This window comes from Sylvia atricapilla, chromosome 19 (genome assembly GCF_009819655.1).
Source record: "Sylvia atricapilla isolate bSylAtr1 chromosome 19, bSylAtr1.pri, whole genome shotgun sequence".
In the NCBI taxonomy this organism is placed as follows: domain Eukaryota; kingdom Metazoa; phylum Chordata; class Aves; order Passeriformes; family Sylviidae; genus Sylvia; species Sylvia atricapilla.
Genome location: NC_089158.1, coordinates 10,678,984 through 10,694,102, shown reverse-complemented (window position 1 = coordinate 10,694,102; position 15,119 = coordinate 10,678,984). Strand labels below are relative to the sequence as shown.

The window sequence follows — 15,119 nt, the reverse complement described above, 5'->3', positions numbered from 1 at the left end:
TTGAACAACACTGCTCCACAATTAAGCACCACACAGTCCCGTACTTTAAAACAAAAGCTATGACAGTTCTGTACTCTATTAGCACTGGTAGATACTGTGTAATGTAGTAAGTAATTAAAAGCTAAAACTACAGTACTGGAACAATCCTAATCAGGCTCCAATTCCAGCAGCAACACAAGTGTATTAATTTTTTTAACACAGTGCAAGTACTTTAGGATTATCCTACAAAACCTACATGTTGCCTGCTCCAAGAACAACCAGACATCCTCTTTTTCTGCTGGCAAGCAGGAACTACCCTGTGACGGTGCCAGAGCAGCACCAGTGAAGACACCACCTGTCCCCGCGCTGTGGGGACAGGGACACTGCTCCTGGAGCAGGGAATGCCCACGGCTGTCCTGCCTCCGGCTGTCACCCCACGTGCAGAGTGCAGGGAGAGCCCCAGGGCACCGCTGCCACTGCTCCATCCCTGCACAGACACCTGGCAGCCCAAACCCTGGCCGGGGGCTGGAGCCAGTGGGGTCTGCAGCCCACAGCGGCCCTGCCATCCCCTCTCCTGGCATGGCAGAGGTGCAGTTCCTGCATGTGGCAGGGGCTGGCAAGGGCAGGGAGACCTGCCCGGGGATGCTGTGCTTGCCCAGACTGACAGAGGAGCGGGGCAGCTGCTGGCCAACTCTCCCAGCCACGGCGGGCAGCCTTGGGAGGGCAGTGGTGCCCTGTCCGTGTCACCCGCCTGCTGCTGGAGGTTCCACTTTCAAGAACACTTCCAGCTCCTGTCTCTCAGGATAAGACAATGTCAGTGCTGCACTAATGGACTCTGTGGCTCAGGTGGCTCCGCTGTCCCTCGGGAGCTGGGACGGGGTGTGTGCCACCACGGGGACACCACGCGGGGACAGCGGGGACACCGCCAGCTCCGCTGCCCCTGCCGCTGCTCACAGGCTCCAGAGCTGCCTCACTGTGAGCAAGAGCCACGGGCAAAGGGGAGACACTGGCCAGGGAAGAGCAGACCCACGGCCAGCAGCGCTCTGTGGAAAGGCACCGTCCAGCTGGAGCACCCAGGGGAGATCAGACTCACCCTCGTGGAGCAGCCCAAGGACACAGAACAGCCCTTCCTGTTCTTCTGCCTTCTTCCTCTGTGAGTCTGCACTGCTTCCCGGCTAAGGAGGAAGGTGATGGATTCATCCTGGGTGCATCCAAACAAACACAAACGTCTGGGGCTGTCATTTCCAGCCACACACCGAAGCTCAGGGCAGTGGGCTCACAGGGACACGGCAGGCTTTGTCCCCTGGTGGCCGTGGGAGTTCTGGAGCAGAGCTGGACAACCGTGTTCTCCTCACCCCTGCACGGCAGCTCTGCAGTTCCTGAGAACAGTCTTGCAAATTTAAAGCCAAATTTAAAACCATGTCTAAACACATTGTGGCATGTACATTTCTGATAGGCTCCTATTAACTTTGTTATGCAAGTTTGAAGAGTTAAGCCATTACAATTTCTGTATTGTGATATAGTTGCTATGGCATCATCACTAAACTCCATCTTGCATACCTATGGAATGGGATGAGGACAGAGGAACTGCAATGGAAGCTAAAGAGAGGCTTAAAGGACTGCAAGGAAGTGTGAATTCACAGAGATAATTCCAAGCTACCCTTTTGTCCTCCCTGGCAGGAGAATGGTGATCTAAAACACAGACCCTGAACCTCCAACCAAGGAGATCAAATCCAGCTCTGCAAACACAGCACTTACTGCCAGCATCCGAGGGCAGACACCCAACCAGCCAAGTGACCTTTTCTCCATTCAACAGTCTCTTAGAAGCAAAATTTGTTGTGAAGGCTTTGTGTTTAAAGAATGTATGAATTTATGTCAAATCCATCAGTCCGACGACTGATAATTGCTCAGGTTGAGATGGCATTTGGGCCAGGCACAGAGAGAAGGAAAGGGAATACACCAGTAATTTATTAACTTTAGTCCCCAAAGCCTTGTTATATTCCCAAGTCACAAGGCTCCTGGCATAAGAGACTGCTGAGATGGAAATCTCTTACAGCTGCCTCTCCCGAGCCGGCGCTCCCCTCCGGTGCCAAGTGATGAGGTGGCTTTAATGCCCGCTGGAGGAGCAGAATTTAATGTGCCCCATAAAAAAATCATGTACTGCCCTAAAAATCCAACAGCACTCCTTTGACATTCGAGTGCTTCAAACCCAAGGTTTGTATCTGAAGTCTCTCCTCTCCTGGGTTGGTGCTGTGGAGCAGCAGCAGTGGATGAGCCCCCCAAGCCCCAGGTCTCCTGCATCCCCGTGACCCCCTGCACCCAGAGCATGAACAGTGCTGCCAGCTCTGCTGACTCTGCTCCTAGAGAAGTTCTGAGATTACACCTTGAGGCTTAGATGGGAACTAAGTGCTCCCTTGGCCTTCTGTTGCCAGGGCAGGGTGGTGGGTACAGAAACCACCGCAGAAGTCAATGAAACCAGCCAAGGTAATGAGGGGAGAAGCCACCTTCACTCATAAAGCAAGGAAACACACTGATTTTAAAAACAAAACTACAAAATCTGTGCTGCCACACATACGGTTTGATGCTGATTATTGTCACAGAAATGAATTTGGGATTTATGTCATTAGAGATGAAAATCTCCAAGATCCTTGCAAGCACAGGCATCTTTCTGATACAGAAAGAAATACTTTAATTTTGACTGGTTCTGGAAAGCAGCCTCTTGGCTTTCAGAGGGTTTTTTACGGTTGTTGATTCTGGCTTGTAAAGGAGAAGTTCCTCAGGAGGAGTGCTGGAACCAAGTCCCACAGCTATGTGCAAACATCATCCTGTGAAACCCCACCCAGCAGAGCTGCCATCGGTGTAGTTCATAATCCTAGATTTGAGCAGCTTTTCTGACTGCAAGCTGTCTGGGTAATTGCTAAGCTGTCTGCGAATTACTATTGAACTCTGTCCTTTTTTATCTCACTGACTGACTACTATTTGTTATTAGTCCAAGTAATAATAATATATTAATGCACATGCTTAATATACAGAAGTGTATGTTTGTAGTGCAACTGCACTGCACTCTGCACTCTGCAGCGTGGGAAAGCACTGTGAGCAGAGCCAACAGTCACACGGGGACCCAGCTATCATCTTCCCAAAGGCCACACAACCCACGGGCTCAGCATTCAGTGATTCCTACACATCAGATGCTTTGCTCTGACTGGCAGTGCTGGGAAACTCCAGGAATTTCCTGGCTTGGACTGATGTTGCATCACTCTGGACGCAATGTCCCAGCTCACCATTCAGGGAGGTGCTGTGCTGGCTGCAGGGTGTCTCCTGGCACATGGGCACGGCTGGAGCTGCAGCCAACTGGGGCACAAGAGAGGGGTGAGGCACTGTCACCTGGCAGCTCCCAGTGCTCCTGGCTGGGGACACTCAGCTCCAGGGATGTCCCTTCCCACTCCCTGGGCACTGAGTCCCTCCCCGAGCTGCCCCCAGGAGCTGAGGCACCAGCTCTCCCCTCCCAGTTGTGTCTTTGTAACTTCTATTAACTACAATATGTGGAGTTTACACACCATATTGATCACTGCAGCAGCTCAGCACCTGGCAGCAGCTCCCACTTCACACACAGCATCTGGGCACTGGACCATGCTCAGAAGCTGGTGCAATTCGTTCACTTTCAAAAGGAAAGCTGGGAAAGTCGAGTTCAGAAAGGAATTCTTTTTTGTTGACCTCTCCACAAAAAGAGCGAAATGACCTGACTAATAGGGTTAAACATCCTTCTCCCGAGGCAGCAGCTGCCAGCCTGGGCCAGCCACAGCTCTGCTGAAAATGCCTGCAGCTGCCAACTAACTCATGGGGAAGCAGACCTACAGAATGGCAGTGGTCGATAGATTTAATTTCTTATTAGCAAAACACTAATCAATAATCCAAACCAAATTTTTTTTTTCTTCCTTCTATATTTTATCCCTATTTGTGACGGGGAAAAGAGACAAATTACCACTACACTGTCATTGGAGAGCTACTGCCATGAAGCTATGGTTCAAGAAAATTAAAAGGGCCAAAGTCCAGCTAGAACTTCACCTGGCTACTGCTTTGAGAAGCAATCAAGTGTTTCTATAAATACATTAGGAACAAAAGGAGGGGTAAGGAGGACTTCCATCTCTTACTGGATGTGGGGAGAATCACAATGGCAAAGGATGAGGAAAAGGCTGAGGCTCAGAGGGAACCCCCTGCTCTCCATAACTACCTGAAGGAGGCTGGAGCCAGGTGGGGATCAGCCTCTTCTCCCAAGTGACAGGTCAAAGGGAAACAGCTTCAAGTTGAGACAGAGGACATGAGTTAGTGGTGGCCTTGGCAGCGATCAGTGAATGGTTGCACTCAATGGTCTCAGAGGGACTTTTCCAACCTGAATGATTCTGTGATTAGCTGTTCTTTAATTACTCCTTGAACCTGGTGGTTGGTCAGAGTGCAGATGAAGCTCTTGATGGAGGTGACATCAAGTTAATTGTAAACTTGATATAAACAACACTCATTGATGTGTTTTTCTTAAATAGGAATCATGAACTGATTTCTCATGTTGCAGTGCTTTTCCTGTTTGCCAGCTCATCATTCTGTCTCTGATAAAGGCTGAAATTTCATACTTGTGTGATTATTGAACCATTGCACCCTTCCCCTAAAAACGTGTTTCTCAACCCTCTGTTTGGAAAAAAAGTCTCACATGAAAAAAACCCCTCATTTTTTAAATAAGTTTCATCTGTGCAATTCTGGGTATTTATGATAAAAGGCTGTTGCTGCTACCAGCGATGACTATCCTGATGTCATTCTTAAAAGTCCTTATTCTGAGACTTTGATTCTTTTTTATCATTATTCCAATGTAGAACAACTGCCATTTTCTTCTGAAATTGGCCACTTCAGCACAAACTGCTCCCTCTAGAAGACTGAGTGGAAGAGCTCAGTGTGTTTGGAGTATCTTGGCCTAGATCCAGATTCCTGAATCACCGATCAAAATTCTGGGGGCAAACAAAATAGAGATAAATCAAACCTGATCAGCCCGGGGTATTAAAGGCCCTGGCCTTCAGGCAGTGCAGGAGGCTGAGCAGAGGGCTGTGGGACACGGGGCTGCAGGGACACGGAGCACCGCCGGAGCCGCGCGGCTCTGACGGACGGGCTGCAAAATTCTACCAAGAACAGCAAAAGACATGAACTTTCTGATTAAAGATGAAGAAGTAGGTGATTAGCAATCTGCAGGGAACTCGAGGCCTGGCCACGGTCTGCTGATCTAAGAGACGTGGGCAGCGCTCGGCTGCAGCGGTCAAGGACCCAGCACGGCTCAGACCTTGTTCCAATATCAAAAGTCCTGATTGCTGATGAGTTATTAGATATGGCCATAGCAAGGATTTTTTTTTAAAAAATATACCATTTGTATTCAAATATTTCATTTCCCAAGCCCCTTTCACTGCAGCAGCAATGTCACACATATGCTTTCTCATGTAAATAATGCTTCAAAACAATCACATGATAATTATTCAGTCCAAACCAAACAACAACTACTAATTAAACTGAATAGAAAACAGTGCAGCAGAGAAAAGCCTGCAAAGGGCCTCATGTTGTTCACAGCAATTCTAACCTAAAATAAACGCTGTGAGCAGGAAGGTGCCATGTAGGGAGCTCCACCTAACTTGTTGTGCTGTTATTTGCACAGTTTTAATAGGATTTTTCTATTAATCTGTGACAAACCATGAAATTTTATATTTTCACCATGACCAAGCCATGAAATTTGCCAACTTTCTCCATGATTTACATTGGGTCATAGCTATAAGGTCTGTTATGCTTTTTAACTAAATAACTACTGCAGCTTCCCCTTTGGACGGAATGAAGGATTTGCCTATAATTAAAGCAGGAATTGTTAACTGCTGGCAGTAAAAGTTTACAGCATTGTTTGACAGTCACAAAGATAAGCCAGTAAAACCCTGGGATGCTGCGCCTACCTGTGCTTCCCAGCCCCCCCAACAATAGGGTTCTATCTCTCAGCATCATGAAATCAATCTCAGATTAGGTAATGAAATATGCACCAGCCTTTTCCCAGAACCTTTGACAAATCACACACAATCCTAAATCTTCATAAATCACGATTAAAGACAAGTATATCATCACCAACGCATATATCTTTCCATGCCTGACCCAGAGACTAATGAGAAAAGGCCTAGACTATCTCATCTGATTAATTAATTCAAAATGTCTGCTGTTATTCAAATGTGAGGCTGGTATTATTTGAATAACACTTGACAGCAGTGCCTGAAGATATCATTTCTGATTTGTGAAGCTGCTGCTGCATAACTGATGATAGTTTATGAAAATGTTCCATCGAAGCTGCTTTTCTTGGCACAACTGTGAAAGATTTTCTGGAGAGAGGGTTTTGTGTCAGTAGTTGATGCTGCTAACATTGTCAAATATTTCCAAAATCTGTAACATCTTGGAAACCCTTTTTTCCCAAAGCCTTGTTGAATATTAGCTTCTCTTCATCCTCTGAGAAATAAGTATCTCAATATATATATATATGTTTGCAGCAAAGGCAGCTGGATTTGACCCTTTCCATGCTGCCTGCTCCTCACCAGGTCGGGGGAACAGAGCAACATCCCCCCAGCCAAGGCAGGGCTCAGGGAGCCCACCTGCTCTGCCACAGCTCCTCACATGCTGTGTTCTACGGGGCTTTTAGGGATGATTTTAATAGATGGGAAGGAGCAGTACTATAATTCCAGATTAAGATGTGCATGAGCATTAACTTTGCAGGGCAAAAGCAAGGCCTCGCCCCAAACCAGTTGGTGGGTGGCTGTGGTGGGTGCAGGCTGGAGCACCCACAGCCCATGCCAGCACTGCCACACAGCCCAGCCGTGCCACAACAGTGCCATCTGCTCTGAGGAGCTGCTGGACCAAGCCCTGGGCACGAGGAATGAACCCTGGAGCCACTCCTGCCCCCAGTGCAGCCTGTCCTGAACTGCCCCAGCTCAGCCAACACGGAAATCTGTTATTCAGACTGAGCACTGGAGCAGCCACCAGGGACAAGTTATTTCTTTTTCTGAAAATACTGGAGTCTCCTCTTTTTCCTGGAGTGCAGTGCCACTGAGCACCCAGAGCACTGCATGCACCAGCAGGGTACCTGCTCTGCCTGAACGCCTACAAAGACATCAACCAGCAGATCCATTGCCAAAGGATCGCTGAGAAATCAAGGCTGTGACACCAATTGTGTCACCAAAACCCAAACCCCACCACTGCAAGTGCCAAAGGTCTCTGGCTCCAGACCCCGAGGGAGAGCAGACTCTTCATGGTCTAAGAAACACACACAAACCAGCTCCCCCTGCCTCAAACCACTCACACGTGCTCCACTGAGGGTTCTGCACCCAGGGGAATGATTTGGCTGCCTGCGTTGTTTGTTCCAAACAAAACTCCCAGCAAAGGCTCCAGGGTGTTTCCTGAAGTGTTTATGGACTGAGATGTGCTGAGCCTCTTGTCCAGCACATAAAGGGAGGAACCTGGGTTAATGTAAATGCAGAGCAGCCACCCGCCCAGGCTGAGATTTCCAGCAGTGCCAGAGGGCCTGATCCAGACTGGGGAGGAGCAGCTCACAGCACAGCCCCAGGGAGGGCAAAAATGCTCAGTATTTAATTTTACAGCACCTCTAATAAAGCCATGGGAGCCAGGTCACTGGGCCTTTGAGGCACTGTTATTAGGAACCATTTAAATTACAACTCTGTAAAACAATTTTAAAACAGGAATCTTCATTTTAGAATTTTCTTTTTCCAGGAGATAATAATAATCATCATTTTATCCTAAACACACCATAGCACAAAATACCTACAACTCGTTACAATCAATTTCATTGTGGAATGTGAATGTGATGCCAGGCTCGTACCAGTGTTAAACTGGGCTGTTCTGAAGCCACGGAGCCATAAGCACTAAAGAAGAGGATGTAAAATGTATGGACTAAACCGAATATAAATCAATCATTATGACAGAAGTAGCACTTATTTGAGAGTCAGAAGTGAACAAAATATTCTGTGTCAGCAAAATGTCTCCTGTCAAAACCTGCTCTTTAAAATTTCACTACAATGTGCTGAGACAAATGTCCTTTGCAACTCCATGGAAGGAAGCATGTTCTAAATCTTCATAATTCAAACCTTCCCCGTTTTCAGGCAACAAAGCAAGCCTGAAAGGGTTCAGCACTGCTGCTGATGGGGTAAACGCTGCACCTCTATCCCTGGCAAGTGGCAGTGCTGCTGCTCCTGCAGCCAGCTCACCTGGAACAGGTGGTACCTCTGCCCCAGCCAGCCAGGAACCGTGGGGAGGAGGCACCCACAGGGCTCCCTGTCCCTGGGCACTCCTGAGCAGTCAGCATGACGCCCGTGGAGGCCAACAGATGGCCCAAAGGAATCAGTGTGGTTCCATGCAGATGACATAGGACCATGGCCTTTGGCCGGTGGGATCCACACCAGGGATCCTCGTGCCTGGGCCCCTCCAGTGTCACCCCAGCCACGTCTCCTCCTGCACCACGCCACCTCTGCCAACAGCACACTGAGCACTGCTGCACCCCCTCGTGCTCAGAGCTGCTCCTCCACGGGCCAGCTCTGCTCAGCATCCTGGGCACACTGCTTCCTTCCCAGCCATCCCAACTAGGATCTCCAGCAGGATCCCAGCCCCCTCCAGCCCTCTGTCTCCCTCCCTCTGTGCCATTTTAAGTATTGATTCAATGATAAATGTTTGAGCCCAGTTAAATCTTACAACTAAGCGATCTGGGCTAATGTCATCTTCTCTTCCTCCCCTTTCTCCTTCCCAAACACATCACGCGTTCCTGAGGAGATCTGCATTATGTCACTCTTCAGTATATAACATAAAGGGCAGGCATCTAAATCAGATCTCTGTTCTTCCTTACTTGGGATGACAGCACAAGCTGAACACTTTTGGTGGTTACACTGTTTGCCAATCTGCCACTACCTTAAGGTACATGAAATACCAAATTTAAGACTTCAAAAGGGTGAGTCCATTTATGTCATCACACTCAAGAAAAAGTAACATTTTCCAATTTGAAAATGCTGAGGGAATGTGCAGTGCTCTGTGAGATGCCCCATACTGCTGGGAAAGTGCAAATGTAACAAAGGTTTCGTGTTTTCCCGTTCAAAAGAAGAACCATAATTTTTTTTTTCAATTATATGTTTTAAATTGGACACAATCTGCCATAGTCTTTAAACCAGCAGAATTAAAGGTCTGGAATCCATTGCAACTTCCAAAAAATCAAAAACCAGTGGAGAGGACAAAGGCAAAGCAACGGCTGTTGGCAACAACCTCTTCCAACTCGAGTCTATTTTTGCAACTGTAGACATTAAAAAACCTGTTTGAAGATTAAAAATGCATAAAACTCGCAATTGACATTTATTTCCTGGAAAACAATCTATTTTTTCAGAGATGGTTTTTCCAGAAGATGATAAACTCCTTCTCCTTATGTTGTGCCTTAAGACATCATGTGCTTTTATCCTTTAGCAAAATATGAACCAGCTCCGAGGCTGACAATGCCAAGAACCATGACAAAATGGATTATTAATGAGAAACTGATCTCCAGAACTCTATTAATTTATGTCTTCCTGTCGGATCCCAAAGATGTATCAGCCCTCTCACTCAAAGAAAAAAATGCCAACATTGTACTTTGTTTTAAAGTTCTGCTTAGATGAAGAATTCATTATCCAAAGCAGTGTTGTGTTATTTCAGGCTCCTTGTAGAATAAAGATTCTTTATCAAATAGCTTAAAAAGCCACTGACAAGTGCAAGGATCTTGCAAAATATATTTACATCAACAATTCAATGAGGAATCTTGGATTTTTAACCTTTTTTTTTTTCTTTCCTCAGTAACAGTCCTTGCCTTGTTCTGACCTCTCAGCACTAGGAAATGGAGACCATGAAATTCCATCTGTAAAACCTCAGAAAAACTAACACAATGGCGAGCTTTTGAAATTCTTAATTGTACTAATTATTCCACTGAATATAACGATCTCACACATAAACAGAAGAAATCCGATTTCTTCATTGAGCACGAACAGCAAACAGGCAAAATATCCTTTTAAGCCTCTGTGAAAAAATCTATCTAATCTGTGCTTATCATAATATTTATGAAATAAAAAACAGAGAGAAAAAATTGCTGTAATGTACTCTGGATGACCTCTGCTTGCGCGAGAGAATGAAAACAGCCTTTTGCTTTTCAATCCCCATCAAAGTGGAGTTAAAGGAGGGACAGCATTCCCTTGCTCACTGCCATTAATCATTGCTTTCTTCAAGCAAGTGCGTATTAATTTCTGTCATCCCAAACATCATCGAGTATTGTTACAGCACCGTTCACTCCTCATTCACCACCAGTTGTTACCAGTTTCCCTACACTGAGCAGAGACAGGGTGAATCGTGTGGATTTCAGTGTTGGAGGCCTTTATCCCTGGGGTGCTGACACCAATTAAGCCATTTCAAGAAGAAACGAGAACAGGCGCAGCCCTTGGCGGTAACAAGAGCTCGCACCCAGCCCTGGCCGGGTGCCACGGCTCCCGCACGGGGCTGGGGCAGCCCCAGCAGCCCCCAAACCAGCCTGGCCTTTGCCACACGCGGGATTTTGTCACTGGTGACTGTCACTGCTGGGCTGGCACAGCTGAAACGGGAGCAGGGGGACGAGCTCCTTCGCTTAATTCCAGCACTGCACATACGCGTAACACAACTCAGAGTGATTTCACCATTGATACGTAACAAATAGCCTAAATATGAAAATTAACTGAATCTGCCTGATTGATAACGTTGTCTCAGCTGTCCAGCACTGTGCATTGCCAGCCTGGCATCCCCTTACGTTTGGGAGTCTCCAGGAGCTAAAAAAAATCCACATTTCAAAAAAGGTACCTCAAAGCCTTAAAAGCAACACACTTAATGAGTTTAATTAATACCATTTGTACCTTACTAAAGTGTGTGTAAGGATTTATCAAACTCTCTGGCAATAGTGTTGATTTTTTCTGACCGCTTTAGACCCAATCATTCTCCTTCTTTCAGACATTTACATCTGCTTTTAAGTTTTTATGGTTGCCTGTTGGCAGGCAGCAAAGTGGAGCTGTCGATGCTGCTGCAGAATAATGCAAGGTTTGTTATGAATTAAATATTAGAAACCTTAACGCAGCGGCCAATAAGAATTATTTGCCTTATTAAAGCAGCAGAAGACGCTGATTAAATTTTCATTGCATTGCAGTCTTTTTCCCATTTCTGCTTTCAATTCATCATTCTAATGTATGAAAGGCTTGCCGAATAATGGCATGGGGACTTAATTTCTGGAATGCAAATATGGCAAAGAAAATACCATAAATACCCTCCCAGAAAACATTAAACAGTCAGTTCTAATTAAGTGAATACTAACTAAGTAAATATTCTCTTAAAGGGAAAAAAAAAATCAAGATATCAAGAATTCCAAGAAAGAAAACTCTAGAAATAAAGGCATACAAAAATTATAGGGAGCTTTGATTATCTGGATTTCACAGGAGGAAACTAAGTATGGTTACACAATTGAGTTTTCAGATTCTCCAAGAAATTTCTGCATTTATGAGTAAGGATCAGAAGGCCCAGCCGTGCTTTGATTAACTGCACCTGTAGTTGGTAGGTGCTGTGAGTAAATCCACTCCGGTGCGTGCCAGCTGCAGCGAGGCTGCTCCCAAGTCAGGTGATCCAGATGTGTTAGTTTTATAAAGCACCACAGTGCAATAGTGCTCGGTTTCCTGGTCTGGCACCCTGCAAAGGCAGATCCCTGTAGGGGGAAGGAGCCTCTCCTGGCAGAGAAGTGGCGGCAGCAGCGGTGGGCATTCACTCACAACACCAGGAAAACGGTCACACGAAACCTGCATCCCTGCGTCCTATCCTGAAGGTTGTTCACGTTTCTGCCTTAATGTGCATCAGGAAGAAAATGAACTTCAAGTATCCATTTCCCCTAGAGAAAATCTCTTCCCTGAAACTCTGCAACTAATGAAATGGGGATCTATAAATAGCAGCATCATTACCATGAGAGCACTTGCTTTGTGCCCGGCTCTGCCTCTGACCCTCTTTACACTAATAACCAGTGGGCTTCCATTGCATTCCTCCATAGGATGATCAATATTAGGACAGTTAAAATGTGATGTACATTTAAGCCACGGGGTGTATTTACTCACCGGCGTGCTCGAACGCGGAGCACAATGCAGCGGGTCCTGCCTCTCCCTGCTCACACGTTCTACAGAATTCCTTATTGTCTCACACGAGGAGAGAGCTGCTCTGGAACTCCTCTGACGGTACCAAGACGTGCATCGTGACAAGACAAAAGCCATAACACACCTGAAACGTTCCCTGATGAAATCTCTCGATGAACCTCATTTAAACGGTTACTCCATTCCAAATATTATCTACTGAGGCACTGCTGCAGTAAACTCTTCCTAAATTGTGCAAGTGAGCATTTAATCAGGGAACGCAATGGTCTGAAGCGTGGTTTAGGTCTAGTCAAACCCCAGTATTTTCCAGTTATGATGGATCCTTTCCAAAAGTTAACCAACATTTAATTTCACTGTGTACTGTAAATTCAGCTATCCCAAAGGACAATGCAGTTTGTGAATCCAGGGGAAAAAGGAACTATTTATTAGTTGCCTATGGAATATTCTGCTGCTGCATATAATTTATTGATACTGAGATATTTATGCTGCCCTTCATTAAAGGTAAATATTCAGTTACATTTGCATCTCCCATATACAAAGAGTTCAATTGTTCTGCTAATTTCATATCTCTTAAAATAAATATGATAAAACGTTCCAGTGGGTGGATGAGTTTAAAGGCTTTTATTCTCTGTGACAAAATTATTGATGACAACATATCATAAATGGCACTTACTCCATATACACATGTCACAAGAAAATGTAAAATATTAGAACAGTTATGCATGCAGGAACGTTGTTTTTTTTTTTTTAATGAAAATATAACATCCCAATTTTAAAAATCATGTGGTTAAATCAAGAGAATGCACATGGAAAAAACAGAGGACATGAAATTTCACACGTGCTTGTGCTGATTTTCTTTTTGCTTACAGGTACTACACAGGTACTGAAATGTGATTGACTTTATTTAAGCCACAAAACACCGAGTCCCCCAGCAAAGCCCAGACAAATGGCACAGCCACACACAGCTCACAGCGCACCGCCGACTGCTCTGCCTCCCAGAGGTACTTGTTCAGTGGCTTTTTTTTTTTTCTGTTATCACCCTTTAACTTATTAAATATTAAACTAGCTCAGAAATCTGCATTTTATATCAAAATCAGCAGTCAAAGCCAGTAAAATGCATTTAGAGGATCCTGTGCTGGCCAATTGTGCTGGTGTGACTCAAGAGGCTGCACCTCTGCTGAGCACACTGTTATCTGCTCCAGGCAGCACTGGGGGATGTTTGGAACACATTCCCAGGATGAAGACTTGCGTGTTCCAATCTTGTTTAAATCATCCAGGCAGACCTCTGAGAGCCTAAAAAGGGGTTATTGCAAATGGCACGGGTTTTTGTATTTTAATATGATTAATATTATAAGACACACAAAGATAAATGAAAGCAAGGATTTAAGAGAAATAAGCTGAGGAAGTAAAGCTTGTAAAATGCACCCAACACTATCTGAAAATACCGGGCAGCAAAGGTTGCAATTTAAGGGAAGCAATGGCAGAATTCTCAGCACATGGTGGGGAGAGCAGTGGCATTTTTACTGAGGCTGAAAAACAGAAGTGTTTGCTGATCTGTGCCAGGAGCTGAACTTTCAGGCCTATTTGTAAATAAAATCAAAATTGCAACTGGAGGTCCATGGATTCCCCTTGCCGTGGGCCCAAGGCGGAGGCATAGGCAGGAGTTGGGCGCTTCCCACAGCCGGGATTTGGAGCATTTCAGAGTTAAATAAAGCAGATTTGTAACTGGCAGGATCCTCTCAGCACCGACGTGGTTCTTGCTCTGAGGCAGCCGATGGAGCAGAGCTGCTCAGCGGCACTTGACAACAGCAGTGCTCCCACAATTGTAACCCTCAAATCCAATCAATCCTTGCTCTTTGCATTTCAAGCAGCTCCTGGCTGCCACTGCCTGAAGATAACTATTTTACCACCTCTGTCATGCCTAATTAACAAGTCAGATGTACAATTTAGAAATTTTGCAATTAACCTGCTAAAATATTGCTGGAGGATGCTAATTGTTATGCCAGTTGCCATAAAAGCTCATTTGCATAACTTATGTGTGAAAAACAATTATGAGCGGCGTTCACAGACGCGGTCCACAAACTGCTCCTAGCTACGGATGAGAGGGCCACAAAAACACTTAATTCATTGCCCACAAAATTATGTTCCCCCTTTTCTTAAACAGCATCTGTTTTGTGAAGCCATATTCATAGAAAATCCCCAAATCAACAATTAGGAGCATATGTAAATGTGCGATTACAGTTCTTTCTCTTCCATTGACAAGTTGGCGGTGCGGTGCGGGCTCTCCGCGCCGGGCACTGCCCGGGAGCCGCCGGCCCGACGGCGCTACCGCCCGCTCCAGCAACAAAGAACCTAAAGTCAATTGTTTCTGCGCTCAATGGCCGTCTGTTCTCAGCGTCTATTTACCCAGGCGTTCAGGGCACATTTTTACCATTAAATTGGAGGCTGTAGAACACGGTTGTTGTACAAATATTTACATTAGCGCTGACCACGGCCTTCTCGCGGCGCTCGGAGAGAACAATCTCGCCGGCTCCGTCAGCCCGGTTTGGAGGCCACAAAGCCGGAGTGCTGCTGGCCCTGCTAATTCCATGGGACAGGAGCCGGGGCACGGCATTTCCACCGGGCCACACCGTGCCACGGGAGCACAAACGGCCACTGTTGTTTCATGGGAAGCGGGATGCGGACTGCGTGTTATTCTGGGTCTCCTTTCAAACAGCAGGCGTTTCTCTTTGCTTCTCTTTGCTTTTCACCCAGCCCATTAAATATGAGTAATCTAAATAAGAACTTGAGTCTGGAGCCCCACAAAACACGGCCGAGCGGTTCAGCACCGGTGACATCACGCCGCTACGCAGCGAGATGATGTCACTTGCACCCCTCCAAAATATTAGAGATTTAAAAGTTACATAACAATCT

At 46.0% G+C, this 15,119-nt stretch overlaps 1 protein-coding gene across 1 annotated transcript in view; it reads right to left on the bottom strand.

The window, feature by feature from the left end:
* The window catches only part of LOC136369877 (pre-B-cell leukemia transcription factor 3), a 97,641-nt gene that overhangs the window by 77,561 nt on the left and 4,961 nt on the right, over window positions 1-15,119 (bottom strand). The window lies entirely within an intron of this gene.